Source organism: Rutidosis leptorrhynchoides, chromosome 10 (genome assembly GCF_046630445.1).
Source record: "Rutidosis leptorrhynchoides isolate AG116_Rl617_1_P2 chromosome 10, CSIRO_AGI_Rlap_v1, whole genome shotgun sequence".
NCBI lineage: Eukaryota > Viridiplantae > Streptophyta > Magnoliopsida > Asterales > Asteraceae > Rutidosis > Rutidosis leptorrhynchoides.
Window position 1 is genome coordinate 1,187,044 of NC_092342.1, and position 23,351 is coordinate 1,210,394.

Genomic DNA, 23,351 nt, shown 5'->3' on the forward strand with positions numbered 1-23,351 from the left:
CTTTGGATAAAAAGTGTATAGTTGAAGTAGCAAACGGTAAACTAATTAAGGTTGATAAAATTTACCGAAATCGAAAAATTAGTTTAGTTAGCGAAACGTTTGCAATTGATTTGATACCGGTGGAATTGGGAAGCTTCGACGTAATTATTGGAATGGACTGGATGTCTAAGGTGAAAGCCGAAGTTGTTTGTCATGAGAAGGCGATTCGCATTCCGAAAGAAAACGGGTTACCCTTAATGGTGTACGGAGAAAAGGGTAATGCCAAATTAAATCTTATTAGTAGTTTGAAGGCGCGTAAACTAATAAGAAAAGGTTGCTATGCCATACTAGCACACGTCGAGAAGGTTGAAAAAGAAGAAAAGAAAATCGATGACGTTCTTGTTGCAAGAGAATTTCCTGAGGTGTTTCCGGACGAATTACCGGGACTACCTCCACACCGATCCGTTGAATTTCAAATAGATCTTGTACCATGAGCCGCACCAATAGCTCGTGCTCCATATAGACTTGCGCCCACCGAAATGAAAGAATTACAAAGTCATCTACAAGATGTGACGACCCGGAGATTTCCGATCAAATTTAAACTTAATCTTATTATGGTTTCGACACGATAAGCAAAGTCCGTATTGTTGAGTCTTAATAATGTCTTAACTACTTTTATAGATTCATTTAAGCTTTGACTACTCCCGACGATTCACGAACAATTGTTTGTAAATAAATATGTAAATATATAAATATATATATATATATAAATTCTGTAAATAAAAAAATATATTTTAAATTGTAATTAATAAATATTAAAAATTCAATATATTATAATTAAGAAATATGATGTAATTAATAAATTGTATTATATTTAATTACAAGTTTGAATACATATTTGTTATATTAATATTATTAACATTACTTTCATTATCATTATTGTTAATATTAATACTTGTAGTATTAATATTATGTATGTCTAAAATAAAGAATATATATATATATATATATATATATATATATATATATATATATATATATAATTTGATATGTAAAAGTGATAATATTATTATTATTAATATTATTATTATCATTAATATTATTATTATCATTAATAATATTATTATAATTATTATAGTTAATATTAATAATAATATAGTAATATTAATATTTATTATTAATGTTTATTGAATATAAATCAATCACTGAATAATAATAAAATTTTGTTACAAGTCTAGTCATAAGGAATGACAATTAAGCTTGATCTAAATCAAAACTCTAATTAGTAATTAAGTTAATGTGTATGATTGATGTTTGATTCTTTATTTTTTTCTCTGCACCATCTTTTGGTTCACTCTATGATTCTCTCCACAACCATCCAACTTACAACTTGACATGCTATTTACTTTTTGAATTTGTGAAATTATTGTTGTCCTAACCACTTTATGTTACACATCGATATCTATCAACATACATCTAAACTTTATCACTTACATATACATATACATATTACATATAATGATATAGAAAACCACTTCAACTAATCATCTAATTTTCTCTCCTTTATTTCTTCTTGTTTAACAAATCACCACCAAGGAAAAACACTATCTACTAGATCATCTCATCAAACACTATAATCACATAAGAACACCTTGAACTACAGCTACTGCTAATTTTTCGTGTCTCTGCTATTCACCATCAAAACTGCACAAACAACTCAAGTAATCACCATTCATCACAACTGCAGCACCACCACCTTGATTCATCCAAAAGTGCTTCTGCTATTCGATGTCATTGCTATGTTCCTGTTACTTCTACTTTTGATTCAATTCAACAAAACCTCAAAGAAACCCATTATTATTTATCTTCCGATTCGTAGTACCTGCTGTATTCTAGTGCTATTTTAAAACTGACATGACTGCAACCGTTACTGCATCTTTAGCCACCTTACACTGTAGCTGCTGCCTGGTAATTTCTATTTCATTGAACTAAGAACACCTGGAGCAGACATCCACTGCTACTGCTATAATGTTTTCTGTTTCCTGCACAGACCAAAAACACAATACATTTAATTATTGAAAACATTTACAATTTGATACACAAGATCATGTGTATAATGAGAATAAGGATAATTGTGAGTCTGTTTCCTATTCAAGCTTTACAACCTAAAACAAACCAACTCTATCACCATAACCTTACTCTCTCTCAACTCTTCTTTCGGTTGTGAACAACCAATATCCATCTCCCACCACCATTGAGCAAGGTCAACACCACAACCACCATGTTAAATCATTACAGTTACTGTATACAATCTATTTCTGTTACTGGCCAAACACAACCACCAACATACAGACATCCTTCGAACTAACTACTGTTACAATTCATCTTTCACTTTGAATATAACCTCAAAACCTATTACCAGCCCTTTTGTTTATTTGCTCGAATAACAATATCAAAGAACACAACACACTCAAATCACCACTATGATTATGAAACTGATTAACTTATTAAATCTTATCTTTACTATCACTTGGGTTCGATGATTTATACGGATCTATTCCTGTTTTGACTCACTATTTAGACACCACTAACACTCATCATCGTTATCGATCCCCATCATCAAACCCACCAAGAACACTATAAATTGTTGCTATAGTTCGATTAAATAAATAATACAGGACATGAATGAAGATTTAAGGAAATTAATAAACCAATCACTTACCTGAGTTATTGATGAACTGATGACTTATTGATCGATTGTTAACCCAATGACCTATTGATCGATTAATTTTGCTGCAACTTTTCATTACTCGATCCATAATGATAATCGATTTTCCTTTTCCTGCTACGGTCGACGGGCAGAACCCCCAAAAACTGAGACGATGATTGATCGATACTATGAATTGCAGATGAACACGCCGCTAAGATGGTGATTGAGATCATTACGATCTTAATTTGGATCTATGATACTTTGGAACTATGACTCCTCGATCTGTTTTCGATTGAGAATTAAATAATGTAATAGCGGATCGGATTGATATTAACATGGGCCAGTACTTTCTGAATTTACACTTGGGCCGAATACTTGGGCCAAACTCACTTCTGTTAGGTATAATACTTCTATTATTATTATTATTATTATTATTATTATTATTATTATTATTATTATTATTATTATTATTATTATTATTATTACTATTATTATTATTACAATACTAAAATGAATAATATTATTATGAGTACTAGTATTATCATTAATACCATTATTATCAATATGTAATATTATTATCATGATTACTAATATTATCATCATTAATAAGATTTCAATTATTATTATTATAAGTATCAATGTTAACAACATCATTATTAGTATTATTATTAATTATTAATAATGTTATTATTAATATTATCATTAGTAATTCATTAGTATTATCAAAAACTATCTTTTAAGTAGATAAATACTTTGTACATAAAATATACTTATTATATATACTATAATTATATTAATAATTTTACATAACTATATATATATATCAAATCTATTAATATTATTTGTATAAATACTTACAAACAACAAACTATTGATTTTTAATATAACACTAAACGATTATATATATGAACATGGATATATAACTACATAAATCTTAATCATTTTTAAATATATATACAAAGTAAATATACATAATATATAAATTAAGATATAATAAATAAATTTGTTCAGTTATGATTATATATTTTAATATATATACGAATGATATAGGTTCGTGAATCCGAGGCCAACCCTACTTTTGTTCAATGACGTCATATGTATTTTTACTACAAAATACAGTATGGTGAGTTTTCATTACTCCCTTTTTATATATATTTTTGGGACTGAGAATACATGCGCTGCTTTTATAAATGTTTTACGATATAGACACAAGTAATCGAAACTGCATTCTATGGTTGAATTATCGAAGTCGAATATGCCCCTTTTTATTAAGTCTGGTAATCTAAGAATTAGGGAACAGACACCCTAATTGACGCGAACTCTAAAGATAGATCTATCGGGCTCAACAAGCCCCATCCAAAGTACCGGATGCTTTAGTAGTTCAAAATTTATATCATGTCCGAAGGAGGATCCCGGAATGATGGGGATATTCTTATATGTATATTGTGAATGTCGGTTACCAGGTGTTCAATCCATATGAATGAATTTTGTCTCCATGTGTGGGACGTATATTTATGAGAACTGAAAATGAAAATCTTGTGGTCTATTAAAATGATGGAAATGATTATTTATGTTTAACTAATGAACTCACCAACCTTTTGGTTGACACTTTAAAGCATGTTTATTCTCAGGTACGAAAGAAATCTTCCGCTGTGTAATTGCTCATTTTAAAGATATTACTTGGAGTCATTCATGACATATTTCAAAAGACGTTGCATTCGAGTCGTTGAGATCATCAAGATTATTATTAAATCAGTTATAGTTAGATATATTATAAAATGGTATGCATACCGTCAATTTTCGTTGTAATGAAAGAATGTCTTTTCAAAAACGAATGCAATGTTTGTAAAATGTATCATATAGAGGCCAAATACCTCGCGATGTAATCAACTGTTGTGAATCGTTTATAATCGATATGGACTTCGTCCGGATGGATTAGGACGGGTCCTTTCACAAGAATTATTAGAACGTGGTTTTATCCGACCGAGTACGTCACCATGGGGAGCTCCAATTTTGTTTGTTAAAAAGATAGATGGGTCTTTTCGCATGTGTATCGATTACCGTGAGCTGAACAAAGTAACCATCAAAAACTGATACCCTTTACCCCGAATCGATGACCTATTTGATAAACTCCAAGGTTCGAGCATATACTCCAAAATTGACTTAAGGTCGGGTTATCATCAACTGAGGGTTAAAGGAGCCGATATACCAAAAACAGCCTTCAGAACTCGTTATGGCCATTACGAATTCATGGTTATGCCATTCGGTCTAACCAATGTACCCGCAGTTTTCATGGACCTCATGCACCGAGTATGTAGTCCATATTTAGATAAATTTGTTATTGTCTTTATTGATGACATCCTTATTTATTCGAAGAATAACCAAGAACACGAACAACACTTGAGACTTGTGTTAGAGTTGTTAAGAAAAGAGCAACTTTATGCTAAGTTCTCTAAATGTGCTTTTTGGTTAAATGAAGTACAATTTCTTGGTCACGTAGTCAGTAGTAATGGAATCAAAGTTGATCCCGCCAAGATCGAATCCATCAAAAATTGGGAAACCCCGAAAACTCCAACGCAAATACGTCAATTTTTGGGTTTAGCTGGTTATTATAGGAGATTTATCCAAGATTTCTCCCGAATAGCCAAACCTTTAACTGCCTTGACACATAAGGGGAAGAAGTATGAATGGACTTCTGAACAAGAGGGTGCCTTCCAATTGTTGAAAAAGAAGTTGACTACGGCACCTATTTTATCGTTACCTGACGGAATGGAAGATTTCGTTATCTACTGTGACGCATCAAGAATGGGTTTTGGGTGTGTTCTTATGCAACGGAAGAAGGTGATTGCTTATGCTTCTCGACAACTCAAAATTCATGAACAAAACTACACCACACACGATCTGGAATTGGGCGCTGTTGTTTTTGCATTAAAGATGTGGAGGCATTATCTGTATGGGGTCAAGTTTATCGTATACACCAACCACAAGAGTCTCCAACATATTTTAAATCAAAAGCAACTAAACATGAGGCAGCGTAGATGGGTTGAGCTGCTAAATGATTATGATTGTGAAATCCGTTACCACCCGGGGAAAGCAAATGTGGTAGCCGATGCCTTGAGTCGAAAGGAAAGAGAACCTATTCGAGTAAAAGCTATGAACATGATTATTCATACTAATCTTACTACTCGAATAAAAGAGGCACAACAGGAGGTTTTGAAGGAAGGAATTTTTGGAAGGGAAATACCCAAAGGATTAGAAAAACAGCTTAATATTCAAAAAGACGGAACCAGGTATTTAGCTGAAAGAATTTGGGTACCAAAGAATGGGGATTTGAGAAAAGTGGTACTAGATGAAGCACATAAAACCAGATATTCAATACATCCCGGAGCGGGGAAAATGTACCAAGACCTCAAGAGAAACTTTTGGTGGCCAGGAATGAAGGCCGATATTGCCACATATGTAGGAGCATATTTGACTTGTTCTAAAGTCAAAGCTGAGCATCAGAAACCATCGGGTCTACTCCAACAACCTGAAATCCCAGAATGGAAATGGGAAAACATTACCATGGATTTCATTGCTAAGTTACCAAGAACCGCAGGTGGTTATGATATGATTTGGGTAATAGTCGATCGTCTTACTAAGTCAGCACACTTTTTGCCAATAAAAGAAGAGGATGGTATAGAGAAATTAGCACGATTATACCTGAAAGAAGTTGTTTCTAGACATGGTATACCAATCTCTATTATCTCTGATCGTGATAGCAGATTTACTTCCAGATTCTGGCAGGCATTACACGAAGCGTTGGGAACTCGTCTAGATTTAAGTACTGCCTATCATCCACAAACTGATGGGCAGAGTGAAAGGACGATTCAGATAGTCGAAGACATGCTATGAGCATGTGTTATTGATTTTGGAAGCAGTTGGGATCGACATCTACCGTTAGCTGAGTTATCCTACAACAACAGCTACCATTCTAGTATTGAGGCGGCACCATTCGAGGCACTTTATGGGAGGAAGTGCAGGTCTCCGATTTGTTGGAGTGATGTGGGGGAAAAATAGATTACAGGTCCAGAAATTATCCAGGAAACTACCGACAAGGTCATTCAGATCCAGCAACGATTGAAAACAGTCCGGAGTCGGCAAAAGAGCTACGCAGATGTTAGAAGGAAACCTTTAGAGTTTGAGGAGGGTGATATGGTTATGCTTAAGGTATCACCTTGGAAAGGGGTTATTCGTTTTGGAAAGCGAAGGAAATTGAGCCCAAGATACATTGGGCCATTCAAGATTGAAAAACGTATTGGGCCAGTAGCCTATCGACTTGAGCTACCTCCACAATTAGAAAAGATTCATAACACCTTTCATGTTTCAAACCTGAAGAAATGCCTAGCTTGTAGTGACCCGAACTTTTCCATGTTTATATAAATTAATTAAGATTGATATTTACATGATTAAATGTTTCCAACATGTTAAACAATCAAACTTGTTAAGACTTGATTAATTGAAATATGTTTCATATAGACAATTGACCACCCAAGTTGACCGGTGATTCACGAACGTTAAAACTTGTAAAAACTATATGATGACATATATATGGATATATATATAGTTAACATGATACTATGATAAGTAAACATATCATTAAGTATATTAACAATGAACTACATATGTAAAAACAAGACTACTAACTTAATGATTTTTAAACGAGACATATATGTAACGATTATCGTTGTAAAGACATTTAATGTATATATATCATATTAAGAGATATTCATACATGATAATATCATGATAATATAATAATTTAAAATCTCATTTGATATTATAAACATTGGGTTAACAACATTTAACAAGATCGTTAACCTAAAGGTTTCAAAACAACACTTACATGTAACGACTAACGATGACTTAACGACTCAGTTAAAATGTATATACATGTAGTGTTTTAATATGTATTTATACACTTTTGAAAGACTTAAATACACTTATCAAAATACTTCTACTTAACAAAAATGCTTACAATTACATCCTCGTTTAGTTTCATCAACAATTCTACTCGTATGCACTCGTATTCGTACTCGTACAATATACAGATTTTAGATGTATGTACTATTGGTATATACACTCCAATGATCAGCTCTTAGCAGCCCATGTGAGTCACCTAACACATGTGGGAACCATCATTTGGCAACTAGCATGAAATATCTCATAAAATTACAAAAATATGAGTAATCATTCATGACTTATTTACATGAAAACAAAATTACATATCCTTTATATCTAATCCATACACCAACGACCAAAAACACCTACAAACACTTTCATTCTTCAATTTTCTTCATCTAATTGATCTCTCTCAAGTTCTATCTTCAAGTTATAAGTGTTCTTCATAAATTTCAAAAGTTCTAGTTTCATAAAATCAAGAATACTTTCAAGTTTGCTAGCTCACTTCCAATCTTGTAAGGTGATCATCCAACCTCAAGAAATCTTTGTTTCTTACAGTAGGTTATCATTCTAATACAAGGTAATAATCATATTCAAACTTTGGTTCAATTTCTATAACTATAACAATCTTATTTCAAGTGATGATCTTACTTGAACTTGTTTTCGTGTCATGATTCTGCTTCAAGAACTTCGAGCCATCCAAGGATCCGTTGAAGCTAGATCCATTTTTCTCTTTTCCAGTAGGTTTATCCAAGGAACTTAAGGTAGTAATGATGTTCATAACATCATTCGATTCATACATATAAAGCTATCTTATTCGAAGGTTTAAACTTGTAATCACTAGAACATAGTTTAGTTAATTCTAAACTTGTTCGCAAACAAAAGTTAATCCTTCTAACTTGACTTTTAAAATCAACTAAACACATGTTCTATATCTATATGATATGCTAACTTAATGATTTAAAACCTGGAAACACGAAAAACACCGTAAAACCGGATTTACGCCGTCGTAGTAACACCGCGGGCTGTTTTGGGTTAGTTAATTAAAAACTACGATAAACTTTGATTTAAAAGTTGCTATTCTGAGAAAATGATTTTTATTATGAACAAGAAACTATATCCAAAAATTATGGTTAAACTCAAAGTGGAAGTATGTTTTCTAAAATGGTCATCTAGACGTCGTTCTTTCGACTGAAATGACTACCTTTACAAAAACGACTTGTAACTTATTTTTCCGACTATAAACCTATACTTTTTCTGTTTAGATTCATAAAATAGAGTTCAATATGAAACCATAGCAATTTGATTCACTCAAAACGGATTTAAAATGAAGAAGTTATGGGTAAAACAAGATTGGATAATTTTTCTCATTTTAGCTACGTGAAAATTGGTAACAAATCTATTCCAACCAAAACTTAATCAACTTGTATTGTATATTATGTAATCTTGAGATACCATAGACACGTATACAATGTTTCGACCTATCATGTCGACACATCTATATATATTTCGGAACAACCATAGACACTCTATATGTGAATGTTGGAGTTAGCTATACAGGGTTGAGGTTGATTCCAAAATATATATAGTTTGAGTTGTGATCAATACTGAGATACGTATACACTGGGTCGTGGATTGATTCAAGATAATATTTATCGATTTATTTCTGTACATCTAACTGTGGACAACTAGTTGTAGGTTACTAACGAGGACAGCTGACTTAATAAACTTAAAACATCAAAATATATTAAAAGTGTTGTAAATATATTTTGAACATACTTTGATATATATGTATATATTGTTATAGGTTCGTGAATCAACCAGTGGCCAAGTCTTACTTCCCGACGAAGTAAAAATCTGTGAAAGTGAGTTATAGTCCCACTTTTAAAATCTAATATTTTTGGGATGAGAATACATGCAGGTTTTATAAATGATTTACAAAATAGACACAAGTACGTGAAACTACATTCTATGGTTGAATTATCAAAATCGAATATGCCCCTTTTTATTAAAGTCTGGTAATCTAAGAATTAGGGAACAGACACCCTAATTGACGCGAATCCTAAAGATAGATCTATTGGGCCTAACAAACCCCATCCAAAGTACCGGATGCTTTAGTACTTCGAACTTTATATCATATCCGAAGGGTGTCCCGGAATGATGGGGATATTCTTATATATGCATCTTGTTAATGTCGGTTACCAGGTGTTCACCATATGAATGATTTTTATCTCTATGTATGGGATGTGTATTGAAATATGAAATCTTGTGGTCTATTATTATGATTTGATATATATAGGTTAAACCTATAACTCACCAACATTTTTGTTGACGTTTTAAGCATGTTTATTCTCAGGTGATTATTAAGAGCTTCCGCTGTCGCATACTTAAATAAGGACGAGATTTGGAGTCCATGCTTGTATGATATTGTGTAAAAACTGCATTCAAGAAACTTATTTTGTTGTAACATATTTGTATTGTAAACCATTATGTAATGGTCGTGTGTAAACAGGATATTTTAGATTATCATTATTTGATAATCTACGTAAAGCTTTTTAAACCTTTATTGATGAAATAAAGGTTATGGTTTGTTTTAAAATGAATGCAGTCTTTGAAAAACGTCTCATATAGAGGTCAAAACCTCGCAACGAAATCAATTAATATGGAACGTTTTTAATCAATAAGAACGAGACATTTCAGTTGGTATCCGAGCGTTGGTCTTAGAGAACCAGAATTTTGCATTAGTGTGTCTTATCGAGTTTGTTAGGATGCATTAGTAAGTCTGGACTTCGACCGTGTTTACTTGAAAAATGATTGCTTAACAAATTTTGTTGGAAACTATATATTTTTAACATGTGAATATTATGTGATATATTAATCTCTTAACGCGTTTGATATTATGTGATAGATGTCTACCTCTAGAACAAGTCCCATTGACTCACCTAATAATAATGAAGAGTCAAATGTAAATTGGAATGATTCGTGGACTGATTCACAAGTTCCCGAAGAGGAACCGGAAGAAGAGTCGGAACCGGAAGAAGAATCGGAACCGGAAGAAGAATCGGAACCGGATGAAGAAGTAGAACCGGTGGGGGAAATAATAAAACGGTTAAGTAAAAGAAAATACTCAACCAACTGACCAAGGTTAATTATGGTCAATGGTGTTTCCGCCAAGGAAGCAAAATATTGGGAGGATTACCAATTCTCCGATGAATCGGATTCTGACGAGAATTCCGATGATGTTATAGAAATTACCCCAACTGAATTTAAAAAGACAAAAGAAAATAATAAGGGAAAGGGCATAAAAATAGAGAAATTTAATTCCAACCCCGATGAACTTTATATGTATCGTCAACCCCCGAAGTCCTTAAGTTGCAACAATGACCCGGGAACCTCTAAACCACCAGGTTTTTCTAAACCAATGTGGACAACGACGGCTCGTATTAGGGGAACATCATATATCCCTAGAAACTTGGCAAAACGAACCAAAACCGAAGAAGAAGAAACGAGCGAGTCGGAATAAGATAGTTGTATTCGTGTGGTGTAATATATGTAATATAGTGTTCGTATGCTTTATGATATATGTAAAAATTGCTTGTATTAATAAGTATTTTTTTATGAATCTAACTCTTGTCTATTTTACAGTTTAAAAACACAAAATGGATAGACAACCCAATATTTTAAGAGACCTACCCGGAGACATGATTGATGAAATCTTGTCTAGAGTCGGCCAGAATTCCTCGGCACAACTATTTAAGGCGAGATCAGTTTGTAAGACATTCGAAGAACGTTCCAAGAATGTCTTGGTTTATAAGAGACTTTCGTTTGAAAGATTGGGGATATCACATTGGGAAACCCATAAGTTACGATGTGTTTACTTTGACGCATATATTGCGGGGAATCCAAATGCTATTTTACGCAACGGGTTAAGAAATTATTTTGACTCAATATATCCGAATATTGGACTTCGTGATTTAGAAAAAGCGGCTAACATGCAACATAAAGAAGCATGTTATGCTTACGGATTAGTAATGTTCGCTTCTCACCAAAGTGAGAACAAGAACATCGGGCTACAACTATTAAGCAAAACGTTTCCACAAGTGACGGAGTCGGTAATTGGGGTAAGAAATGAGGTTTTTAGATTATTACGGGACTGTTGGACATTACGTAACCCTCGTCCCTTTGACGACGTTACAACACGCTGTCTTATCAACGGCCATAACGGTTATGTTGCACAAGACCAAGGATGGGAAGTAGTCCTAGTAAAACCAGAATGCATGACTTGTTTCTGGACGTATGAATTACGTGTCTTTATTGCCTTTGCTGAACGACTTGTGTACTAGCTAGAATTATCTTCACAACTATCTTGTATCAAAGTTATTGTGTGCTATATTTCATGCTTTATGTAAAATAAGCGGTATTGTAAGTTTGTAAAATATTGTATAAAAGTTTGAACGCGAAATATTATTATAATCAGTTTTTCATATAGAATTGTAGTAGTTGAATTGTATATTAGCTACTAAGTATGAACTTAACGGGTAGGTACTACCTGAATTTAAACTTATAAAACGCTAATATGAAGAAAAAGCTTTTATAAATGAGTTCATATTATGCTACGAAATACTATTAACTACTCTTAATATTATGTATGATTAACTTGTTCCATTTAACTATTTTGAAGGAAATGGCACCGACTACTCGACACACCATGAATATGAATGAAGAGGAATTCCGTACTTTTCTAGCTTCAAACATAGCCGCAGTACAGGCTGCGCTACATACCAACAATAACCTTGGACCTAGCAGTACAGGAAATCGTGTAGGATGCACCTACAAAGAATTCACTGCCTGCAAACCTTTGGAATTTGATGGAACCGAAGGACCGATCGGATTGAAACGGTGGACCGAGAAGGTCGAATCGGTGTTTGCCATAAGTAAGTGTACTGAAGAGGACAAAGTAAAGTACGCTACGCATACCTTCACAGGTTCTGCGTTAACATGGTGGAATACCTATCTAGAGCAAGTGGGACAAGACGATGCGTACGCACTACCGTGGTCAGCATTCAAGCACTTGATGAACGAGAAGTACCGTCCCAGAACCGAGGTCAATAAGCTCAAGACAGAACTTAGAGGGTTACGAACCCAAGGATTTGATATTACCACGTACGAAAGACGATTCACAGAATTGTGCCTATTGTGTCCGGGAGCATTCGAAGATGAGGAAGAGAAGATCGACGCGTTTGTGAAAGGATTATCGGAAAGAATCCAAGAAGATATAAGTTCACACGAGCCCGCCTCCATACAACAGGCATGTAGAATGGCTCACAAACTCGTGAACCAAATTGAAGAAAGAATTAAAGAACAGACTGCTGAAGAGGCCAATGTGAAGCAAGTCAAAAGAAAGTGGGAGGAAAACGGTGATAAGAATCACCAATACAACAACAACAGCAATTACAACAATAATCGCAACAATTATCCCAACAATCGCAACATCAATCGCAACTACAACAAACGGCCCAACAACAACAACAACAACAACAACAACTACAACAATCATCCCAACAACAATAATAACCGCAACAACAATAACAATCAGAAGCAGCTATGCCAAAGGTGTGAAAAGAATCACTCGGGGTTCTGCACCAAATTTTGCAACAAGTGTAAAAGAAATGGTCATAGCGCGGTGAAGTGTGAGGTCTACGGACCAGGGGTTAATAGAACGAAAGGAACAAATGGTGTCGGAACGAGTAATGGCGGAGCAAGTAGTGTCGGAGCAAGTTATGCCAATGTAGTTTGTTATAAATGTGGAAAATCGGGCCACATTATTAGAAATTGCCTGAACCAGGAGAACACGAATGGACAAGGCCGCAGAAGAGTTTTCAATATTAATGCGGCAGAGGCACAGGAAGACCCGGAGCTTGTTACGGGTACGTTTCTTATTGACAATAAATCTGCTTACGTTTTATTTGATTCGGGTGCGGATAGAAGCTATATGAGTAGAGATTTTTGTGCTAAATTAAGTTGTCCATTGACGCCTTTGGATAGTAAATTTTTACTCGAATTAGCAAATGGTAAATTAATTTCAGCAGATAATATATGTCGGAATCGAGAAATTAAACTGGTTAGCGAAACATTTAAGATTGATTTGATACCAGTAGAGTTAGGGAGTTTTGATGTGATAATCGGTATGGACTGGTTGAAAGAAGTGAAAGCAGAGATCGTTTGTTACAAAAATGCAATTCGCATTATACGAGAAAAAGGAAAACCCTTAATGGTGTACGGAGAAAAGGGCAACACAAAGCTACATCTTATTAGTAATTTGAAGGCACAAAAACTAATAAGAAAAGGTTGCTATGTTGTTCTAGCACACGTCGAGAAAGTACAAACTGAAGAAAAGAGCATCAATGATGTTCCCATTGCAAAAGAATTTCCCGATGTATTTTCGAAAGAATTACCGGGATTACCCCCACATCGATCCGTTGAATTTCAAATAGATCTTGTACCAGGAGCTGCACCAATAGCTCGTGCTCCTTACAGACTCGCACCCAGCGAGATGAAAGAACTACAAAGCCAATTACAAGAACTTTTAGAGCGTGGTTTCATTCGACCAAGCACATCACCGTGGGGAGCTCCTGTTTTGTTTGTCAAGAAGAAAGATGGTACATTCAGGTTGTGTATCGACTACCGAGAGTTGAACAAACTTACCATTAAGAACCGCTACCCACTACCGAGAATCGATGACTTATTTGATCAACTACAAGGCTCGTCTGTTTATTCAAAGATTGACTTACGTTCCGGGTATCATCAAATGCGGGTGAAAGAAGATGATATTCCAAAGACTGCTTTCAGAACACGTTACGGTCATTACGAGTTTATGGTCATGCCTTTTGGTTTAACTAATGCACCAGCTGTGTTCATGGACCTTATGAACCGAGTGTGTGGACCATACCTTGACAAGTTTGTCATTGTTTTCATTGATGACATACTTATTTACTCAAAGAATGACCAAGAACACGGTGAACATTTGAGAAAGGTGTTAGAAGTATTGAGGAAGGAAGAATTGTACGCTAAGTTTTCAAAGTGTGCATTTTGGTTGGAAGAAGTTCAATTCCTCGGTCACATAGTGAACAAAGAAGGTATTAAGGTGGATCCGGCAAAGATAGAAACTGTTGAAAAGTGGGAAACCCCGAAAACTCCGAAACACATACGCCAGTTTTTAGGACTAGCTGGTTACTACAGAAGGTTCATCCAAGACTTTTCCAGAATAGCAAAACCCTTGACTGCATTAACGCATAAAGGGAAGAAATTTGAATGGAATGATGAACAAGAGAAAGCGTTTCAGTTATTGAAGAAAAAGCTAACTACGACACCTATATTGTCATTGCCTGAAGGGAATGATGATTTTGTGATTTATTGTGACGCATCAAAGCAAGGTCTCGGTTGTGTATTAATGCAACGAACGAAGGTGATTGCTTATGCATCTAGACAATTGAAGATTCACGAGCAAAATTATACGACGCATGATTTGGAATTAGGCGCGGTTGTTTTTGCATTAAAGACTTGGAGGCACTACTTATATGGGGTCAAAAGTATTATATATACTGACCACAAAAGTCTTCAACACATATTTAATCAGAAACAACTGAATATGAGGCAGCGTAGGTGGATTGAATTGTTGAATGATTACGACTTTGAGATTCGTTACCACCCGGGGAAGGCAAATGTGGTAGCCGATGCCTTGAGCAGGAAGGACAGAGAACCCATTCGAGTAAAATCTATGAATATAATGATTCATAATAACCTTACTACTCAAATAAAGGAGGCGCAACAAGGAGTTTTAAAAGAGGGAAATTTAAAGGATGAAATACCCAAAGGATCGGAGAAGCATCTTAATATTCGGGAAGACGGAACCCGGTATAGGGCTGAAAGGATTTGGGTACCAAAATTTGGAGATATGAGAGAAATGGTACTTAGAGAAGCTCATAAAACCAGATACTCAATACATCCTGGAACGGGGAAGATGTACAAGGATCTCAAGAAACATTTTTGGTGGCCGGGTATGAAAGCCGATGTTGCTAAATACGTAGGAGAATGTTTGACGTGTTCTAAGGTCAAAGCTGAGCATCAGAATCCATCAGGTCTACTTCAACAACCCGAAATCCCGGAATGGAAATGGGAAAACATTACAATGGATTTCATCGCTAAATTGCCAAGGACTGCAAGTGGTTTTGATACTATTTGGGTAATAGTTGATCGTCTCACCAAATCAGCACACTTCCTGCCAATAAGAGAAGATGACAAGATGGAGAAGTTAGCACGACTGTATTTGAAGGAAGTCATCTCCAGACATGGAATACCAATCTCTATTATCTCTGATAGGGATGGCAGATTTATTTCAAGATTCTGGCAGACATTACAGCAAGCATTAGGAACTCGTCTAGACATGAGTACTGCCTATCATCCACAAACTGATGGGCAGAGCGAAAGGACGATACAAACGCTTGAAGACATGCTACGAACATGTGTTATTGATTTCGGAAACAGTTGGGATCGACATCTACCGTTAGTAGAATTTTCCTACAACAACAGCTACCATTCAAGCATTGAGATGGCGCCGTTTGAAGCACTTTATGGTAGAAAGTGCAGGTCTCCGATTTGTTAGAGTGAAGTGGGGGATAGACAGATTACGGGTCCAGAGATTATACAAGAAACTACCGAGAAGATCATCCAAATTCAACAACGGTTGAAAACCGCCCAAAGTCGACAAAAGAGCTACGCTGACATTAAAAGAAAAGATATAGAATTTGAAATTGGAGAGATGGTCATGCTTAAAGTTGCACCTTGTAAAGGCGTTGTTCGATTTGGTAAACGAGGGAAATTAAATCCAAGGTATATTGGACCATTCAAGATTATTGATCGTGTCGGACCAGTAGCTTACCGACTTGAGTTACCTCAACAACTCGCGGCTGTACATAACACTTTCCACGTCTCGAATTTGAAGAAATGTTTTGCTAAAGAAGATCTCACTATTCCGTTAGATGAAATCCAAATCAACGAAAAACTTCAATTCATCGAAGAACCCGTCGAAATAATGGATCGTGAGGTTAAAAGACTTAAGCAAAACAAGATACCAATTGTTAAGGTTCAATGGAATGCTCGTAGAGGACTCGAGTTCACCTGGGAGCGTGAAGATCAGATGAAGAAGAAATACCCGCATCTATTTCCAGAAGATTCGTCAACACCTTCAACAGCTTAAAATTTCGGGACGAAATTTATTTAACGGGTAGGTACTGTAGTGACCCGAACTTTTCCATGTTTATATAAATTAATTAAGATTGATATTTACATGATTAAATGTTTCCAACATGTTAAACAATCAAACTTGTTAAGACTTGATTAATTGAAATATGTTTCATATAGACAATTGACCACCCAAGTTGACCGGTGATTCACGAACGTTAAAACTTGTAAAAACTATATGATGACATATATATGGATATATATATAGTTAACATGATACTATGATAAGTAAACATATCATTAAGTATATTAACAATGAACTACATATGTAAAAACAAGACTACTAACTTAATGATTTTTAAACGAGACATATATGTAACGATTATCGTTGTAAAGACATTTAATGTATATATATCATATTAAGAGATATTCATACATGATAATATCATGATAATATAATAATTTAAAATCTCATTTGATATTATAAACATTGGGTTAACAACATTTAACAAGATCGTTAACCTAAAGGTTTCAAAACAACACTTACATGTAACGACTAACGATGACTTAACGACTCAGTTAAAATGTATATACATGTAGTGTTTTAATATGTATTTATACACTTTTGAAAGACTTAAATACACTTATCAAAATACTTCTACTTAACAAAAATGCTTACAATTACATCCTCGTTCAGTTTCATCAACAATTCTACTCGTATGCACCCGTATTCATACTCGTACAATATACAGCTTTTAGATGTATGTACTATTGGTATATACACTCCAATGATCAGCTCTTAGCAGCCCATGTGAGTCACCTAACACATGTGGGAACCATCATTTGGCAACTAGCATGAAATATCTCATAAAATTACAAAAATATGAGTAATCATTCATGACTTATTTACATGAAAACAAAATTACATATCCTTTATATCTAATCCATACACCAACGACCAAAAACACCTACAAACACTTTCATTCTTCAATTTTATTCATCTAATTGATCTCTCTCAAGTTCTATCTTCAAGTTCTAAGTGTTCTTCATAAATTTCAAAAGTTCTAGTTTCATAAAATCAAGAATACTTTCAAGTTTGCTAGCTCACTTCCAATCTTGTAAGGTGATCATCCAACCTCAAGAAATCTTTGTTTCTTACAGTAGGTTATCATTCTAATACAAGGTAATAATCATATTCAAACTTTGGTTCAATTTCTATAACTATAACAATCTTATTTCAAGTGATGATCTTACTTGAACTTGTTTTCGTGTCATGATTCTGCTTCAAGAACTTCGAGCCATCCAAGGATCCGTTGAAGCTAGATCCATTTTTCTCTTTTCCAGTAGGTTTATCCAAGGAACTTAAGGTAGTAATGATGTTCATAACATCATTCGATTCATACATATAAAGCTATCTTATTCGAAGGTTTAAACTTGTAATCACTAGAACATAGTTTAGTTAATTCTAAACTTGTTCGCAAACAAAAGTTAATCCTTCTAACTTGACTTTTAAAATCAACTAAACACATGTTCTATATCTATATGATATGCTAACTTAATGATTTAAAACCTGGAAACACGAAAAACACCATAAAACCGGATTTACGCCGTCGTAGTAACACCGCGGGCTGTTTTGGGTTAGTTAATTAAAAACTACGATAAACTTTGATTTAAAAGTTGCTATTCTGAGAAAATGATTTTTATTATGAACATGAAACTATATCCAAAAATTATGGTTAAACTCAAAGTGGAAGTACGTTTTCTAAAATGGTCATCTAGACGTCGTTCTTTCGACTGAAATGACTACCTTTACAAAAATGACTTGTAACTTATTTTTCCGACTATAAACCTATAGTTTTTCTGTTTAGATTCATAAAATAGAGTTCAATATGAAACCATAGCAATTTGATTCACTCAAAACGGATTTAAAATGAAGAAGTTATGGGTAAAACAAGATTGGATAATTTTTCTCATTTTAGCTACGTGAAAATTGGTAACAAATCTATTCCAACCAAAACTTAATCAACTTGTATTGTATATTATGTAATCTTGAGATACCATAGACACGTATACAATGTTTCGACCTATCATGTCGACACATCTATATATATTTCGGAACAACCATAGACACTCTATATGTGAATGTTGGAGTTAGCTATACAGGGTTGAGGTTGATTCCAAAATATATATAGTTTGAGTTGTGATCAATACTGAGATACGTATACACTAGGTCGTGGATTGATTCAAGATAATATTTATCGATTTATTTCTGTACATCTAACTGTGGACAACTAGTTGTAGGTTACTAACGAGGACAGCTGACTTAATAAACTTAAAATATCAAAATATATTAAAAGTGTTGTAAATATATTTTGAACATACTTTGATATATATGTATATATTGTTATAGGTTTGTGAATCAACCAGTGGCCAAGTCTTACTTCCCGACGAAGTAAAAATCTGTGAAAGTGAGTTATAGTCCCACTTTTAAAATCTAATATTTTTGGGATGAGAATACATGCAGGTTTTATAAATGATTTACAAAATAGACACAATTACGTGAAACTACATTCTATGGTTGAATTATCAAAATCGAATATGCCCCTTTTTATTAAAGTCTGGTAATCTAAGAATTAGGGAACAGACACCCTAATTGACGCGAATCCTAAAGATAGATCTATTGGGCCTAACAAACCCCATCCAAAGTACCGGATGCTTTAGTACTTCGAACTTTATATCATATTCGAAGGGTGTCCCGGAATGATGGGGATATTATTATATATGCATCTTGTTAATGTCGGTTACCAGGTGTTCACCATATGAATGATTTTTATCTCTATGTATGGGATGTGTATTGAAATATGAAATCTTGTGGTCTATTATTATGATTTGATATATATAGGTTAAACCTATAACTCACCAACATTTTTGTTGACGTTTTAAGCATGTTTATTCTCAGGTGATTATTAAGAGCTTCCGCTGTCGCATACTTAAATAAGGACGAGATTTGGAGTCCATGCTTGTATGATATTGTGTAAAAACTGCATTCAAGAAACTTATTTTGTTGTAACATATTTGTATTGTAAACCATTATGTAATGGTCGTGTGTAAACAGGATATTTTAGATTATCATTATTTGATAATCTACGTAAAGCTTTTTAAACCTTTATTGATGAAATAAAGGTTATGGTTTGTTTTAAAATGAATGCAGTCTTTGAAAAACGTCTCATATAGAGGTCAAAACCTCGCAACGAAATCAATTAATATGGAACGTTTTTAATCAATAAGAACGGGACATTTCATAGCTACCGAAGATCTCATTATTCCTTTAGACGAGATTAAAATTGACGAGAAACTAAATTTCGTCGAAGAACCCGTTGAAATTATGGATCGTGAGGTCAAACAACTCAAACAAAGTAAGATACCAATCGTTAAGGTTCGGTGGAATGCTCGTAGAGGACCTGAATTTACTTGGGAATGAGAAGACCAAATGAAGCAGAAGTATCCACATCTGTTTACCGATATCGCACGTTAACTAGGTACTATTCCAAATTTCGGGTCGAAATTTAATTTAACGGGTGTATAATGTAACGACCCGGATTTTTTCGCTAATATATATAAGATTAATATTTACATAATTAAATGTTTCCAACATGTTAAGCAATCAAACTCATTAAGACTTGGTTATTTGGAATGAATTTTATACAAACGTTGGACACCCAGTCTGTCTGACGATTCACGAACGTCATATATCGTAATAATTAATTAAAGGAATATATATTTGGATATATATATTTATGGTTTTATTAAATGATATTTAAGTATCTCATTAAGTATAATAACAATGAGTTATATATATAAGATGAGACTACTAACTTAAAGACTTCGAAACAATATACATATATGTAACGATTATCGTTGTAATAGTATTTCACACACACACACACACACACACACACATATATATATATATATATATATATATATATATATATATATATATATATATATATATATATATATATATATATATATATATATATATATATGATATTAGATATGATAATATACCATGTTAACATGTTAACATAACAATTTAACATCTCATTTAAGTGTAATAACAATGGGTCAATTATATTTAACAAGATCGTTAACCTAAAGGTTTCGAAACAACACTTACATGTAACGACTAACGATGACTTAAAGACTCAGTTAAATATATATACATGTAATGTATTATGATGTATTTATACACTTTTGAAAGACTTCAAGACACATATCAAAGTACTTCTATTTAACAAAAATGCTTACAATTACATTCTCATTCATTTTCATCAAAAATTTTACTCGTACATGTATGGTATTGTACTCGTATAATACGCAGCTTCTAGATGTATTTACTATTCATCTATACTAATAAAAATCTGCTCCTTAGCAGCCTTAAATGATTAAGGATCATGTGGGAACCATCATTTGTCAAATTGCATGAATTATTTAGCAAGAAAACAAACTTAAGTATCTTTTTTCTTTATAAAATATAAAAAAACGTATTCATGAATGCACACTATTTCTTCACTCCATTTTCTCATACTTACACTCCAATTTCTCTCTCAAAATACTCCTAACATCATACTAGATCATCTCCAAGCATTTTCACCATCTTTTAGCTTCAATTACAAGCTTTAATCATCATAAAAACAACCATCTTTCAAGAACACTTCAAGAATCATATCAAGTCTTAATGACTACTTCCAAGCATTCTAATCTATTCCAACTCATCATCTAAGATCAATAAACCTTTGTTATTTACAGTAGGTTATCTTTCTTATTCAAGGTAATATTCATATTCAAACTTTGATTCAATTTCTATATCTATAACAATCTTATTTCAAGTGAAAATCTTACTTGAACTTGTTTTCTTGTCATGATTCTACTTCAAGAACTTTCAAGCCATCCAAGGATCCTTTGAAGCTAGATTTATTTTTCTCATTTCCAGTAGTTTTATCCAGAAAACTTGAGGTAGTAATGATGTTCATAACATCATTCTATTCATCTATATAAAACTATCTTATTCGAAGAGCTAAACTTGTAATCACTAGAACATAGTTTAGTTAATTCTAAACTTGTTCGAAAACAAAGTTAATCCTTCTAACTTAACTTTTAAAATCAATAAAACACATGTTTTATTATTATGTTTGGTCACCTAAGAATTAGTGAAAAACACTAATTGACGCTAATCCTAAAGGTAGATCTACGGGCACCAACCACCCCCATTTTCGAATAGTGGAAATGCTTTAGTACTTCGAAGGGATCTTGTCATACATTTGAATAGTGGAATGTATGATGCCAGATATCTTAAGCGCTCTATGTTAAGGTCAGTTACCAGGCGACTCATCGTATGAATAATTTTTGCAGTTGTAATGATCCTGCGCATTTGATTAAATGAAATCTTGTGGCTTATTAAATGTTATGATTATTATATAGAAATTAAACCTATGACTCACCAACATTTTTTGTTGACGTTTTAAGCATGTTTATTCTCAGGTGAATATTAAAAATGCTTCCGCTGTCGTATGCCAACCCAAGGTCAAGATTTGGAGTCGGCATAATTGTTTATATTGTTTAAACTTGCATTCGGAGTATTTGTTGTAATATATTTGATCATATTGTAATGGGTTTTGTAAAAACTTATTTATTTGAGGAGACTGACTTTGATAGACAATTTAAATTATGTCATTAAGACCTTTATTCAATAATAAAGGTTATGGTTGTTTTTTTAAAATGAATGCAAGATTTGAAAAACGTCTCATATAGAGGTCAAAACCTCACAAAGAAACCAATTAATATGAAACGTTTATAATTAATATGAACGGGGCATTTCACTAGGTCCCGACACTATGTTACTACTTAGGTAGTGACCATTTCAAATGCCTTTTACATCAAAAAACATAACACGTGCAATATCGACCCATATTGCATTTGACTACCTTTGACTTATGTTAAAATATCACTTTAACCCATAATTACTTCTCGCGAGTAATTACATCCAAAAATATCATTTAACACCTAACAAAATCGTTTAACATTCATTTAATCCAAAATTAGTGTCATCATCAATTTTAACCCAAAATCAAAGTCAACCCATTTGATCAATTTTACTTCCAAAACACCAATTAACACTTAAATCGAGTATTTATGTAGTGACCCGAACTCTTCCATGTTTATATATATATTAAATGAAATTGTTATTTACATGATTAAGTGTTTCCAACATGTTAAGCAATCAAACTTGTTAAGACTTGATTAATTGAAATAGGTTTCATATAGACAATTGACCACCCAAGTTGACCGGTGATTCACGAACGTTAAAACTTGTAAAAAAACTATATGATGACATATATATGGTTATATATATAGTTAACATGATATTATGATAAGTAAACATATCATTAAGTATATTAACAATGAACTACATATGTAA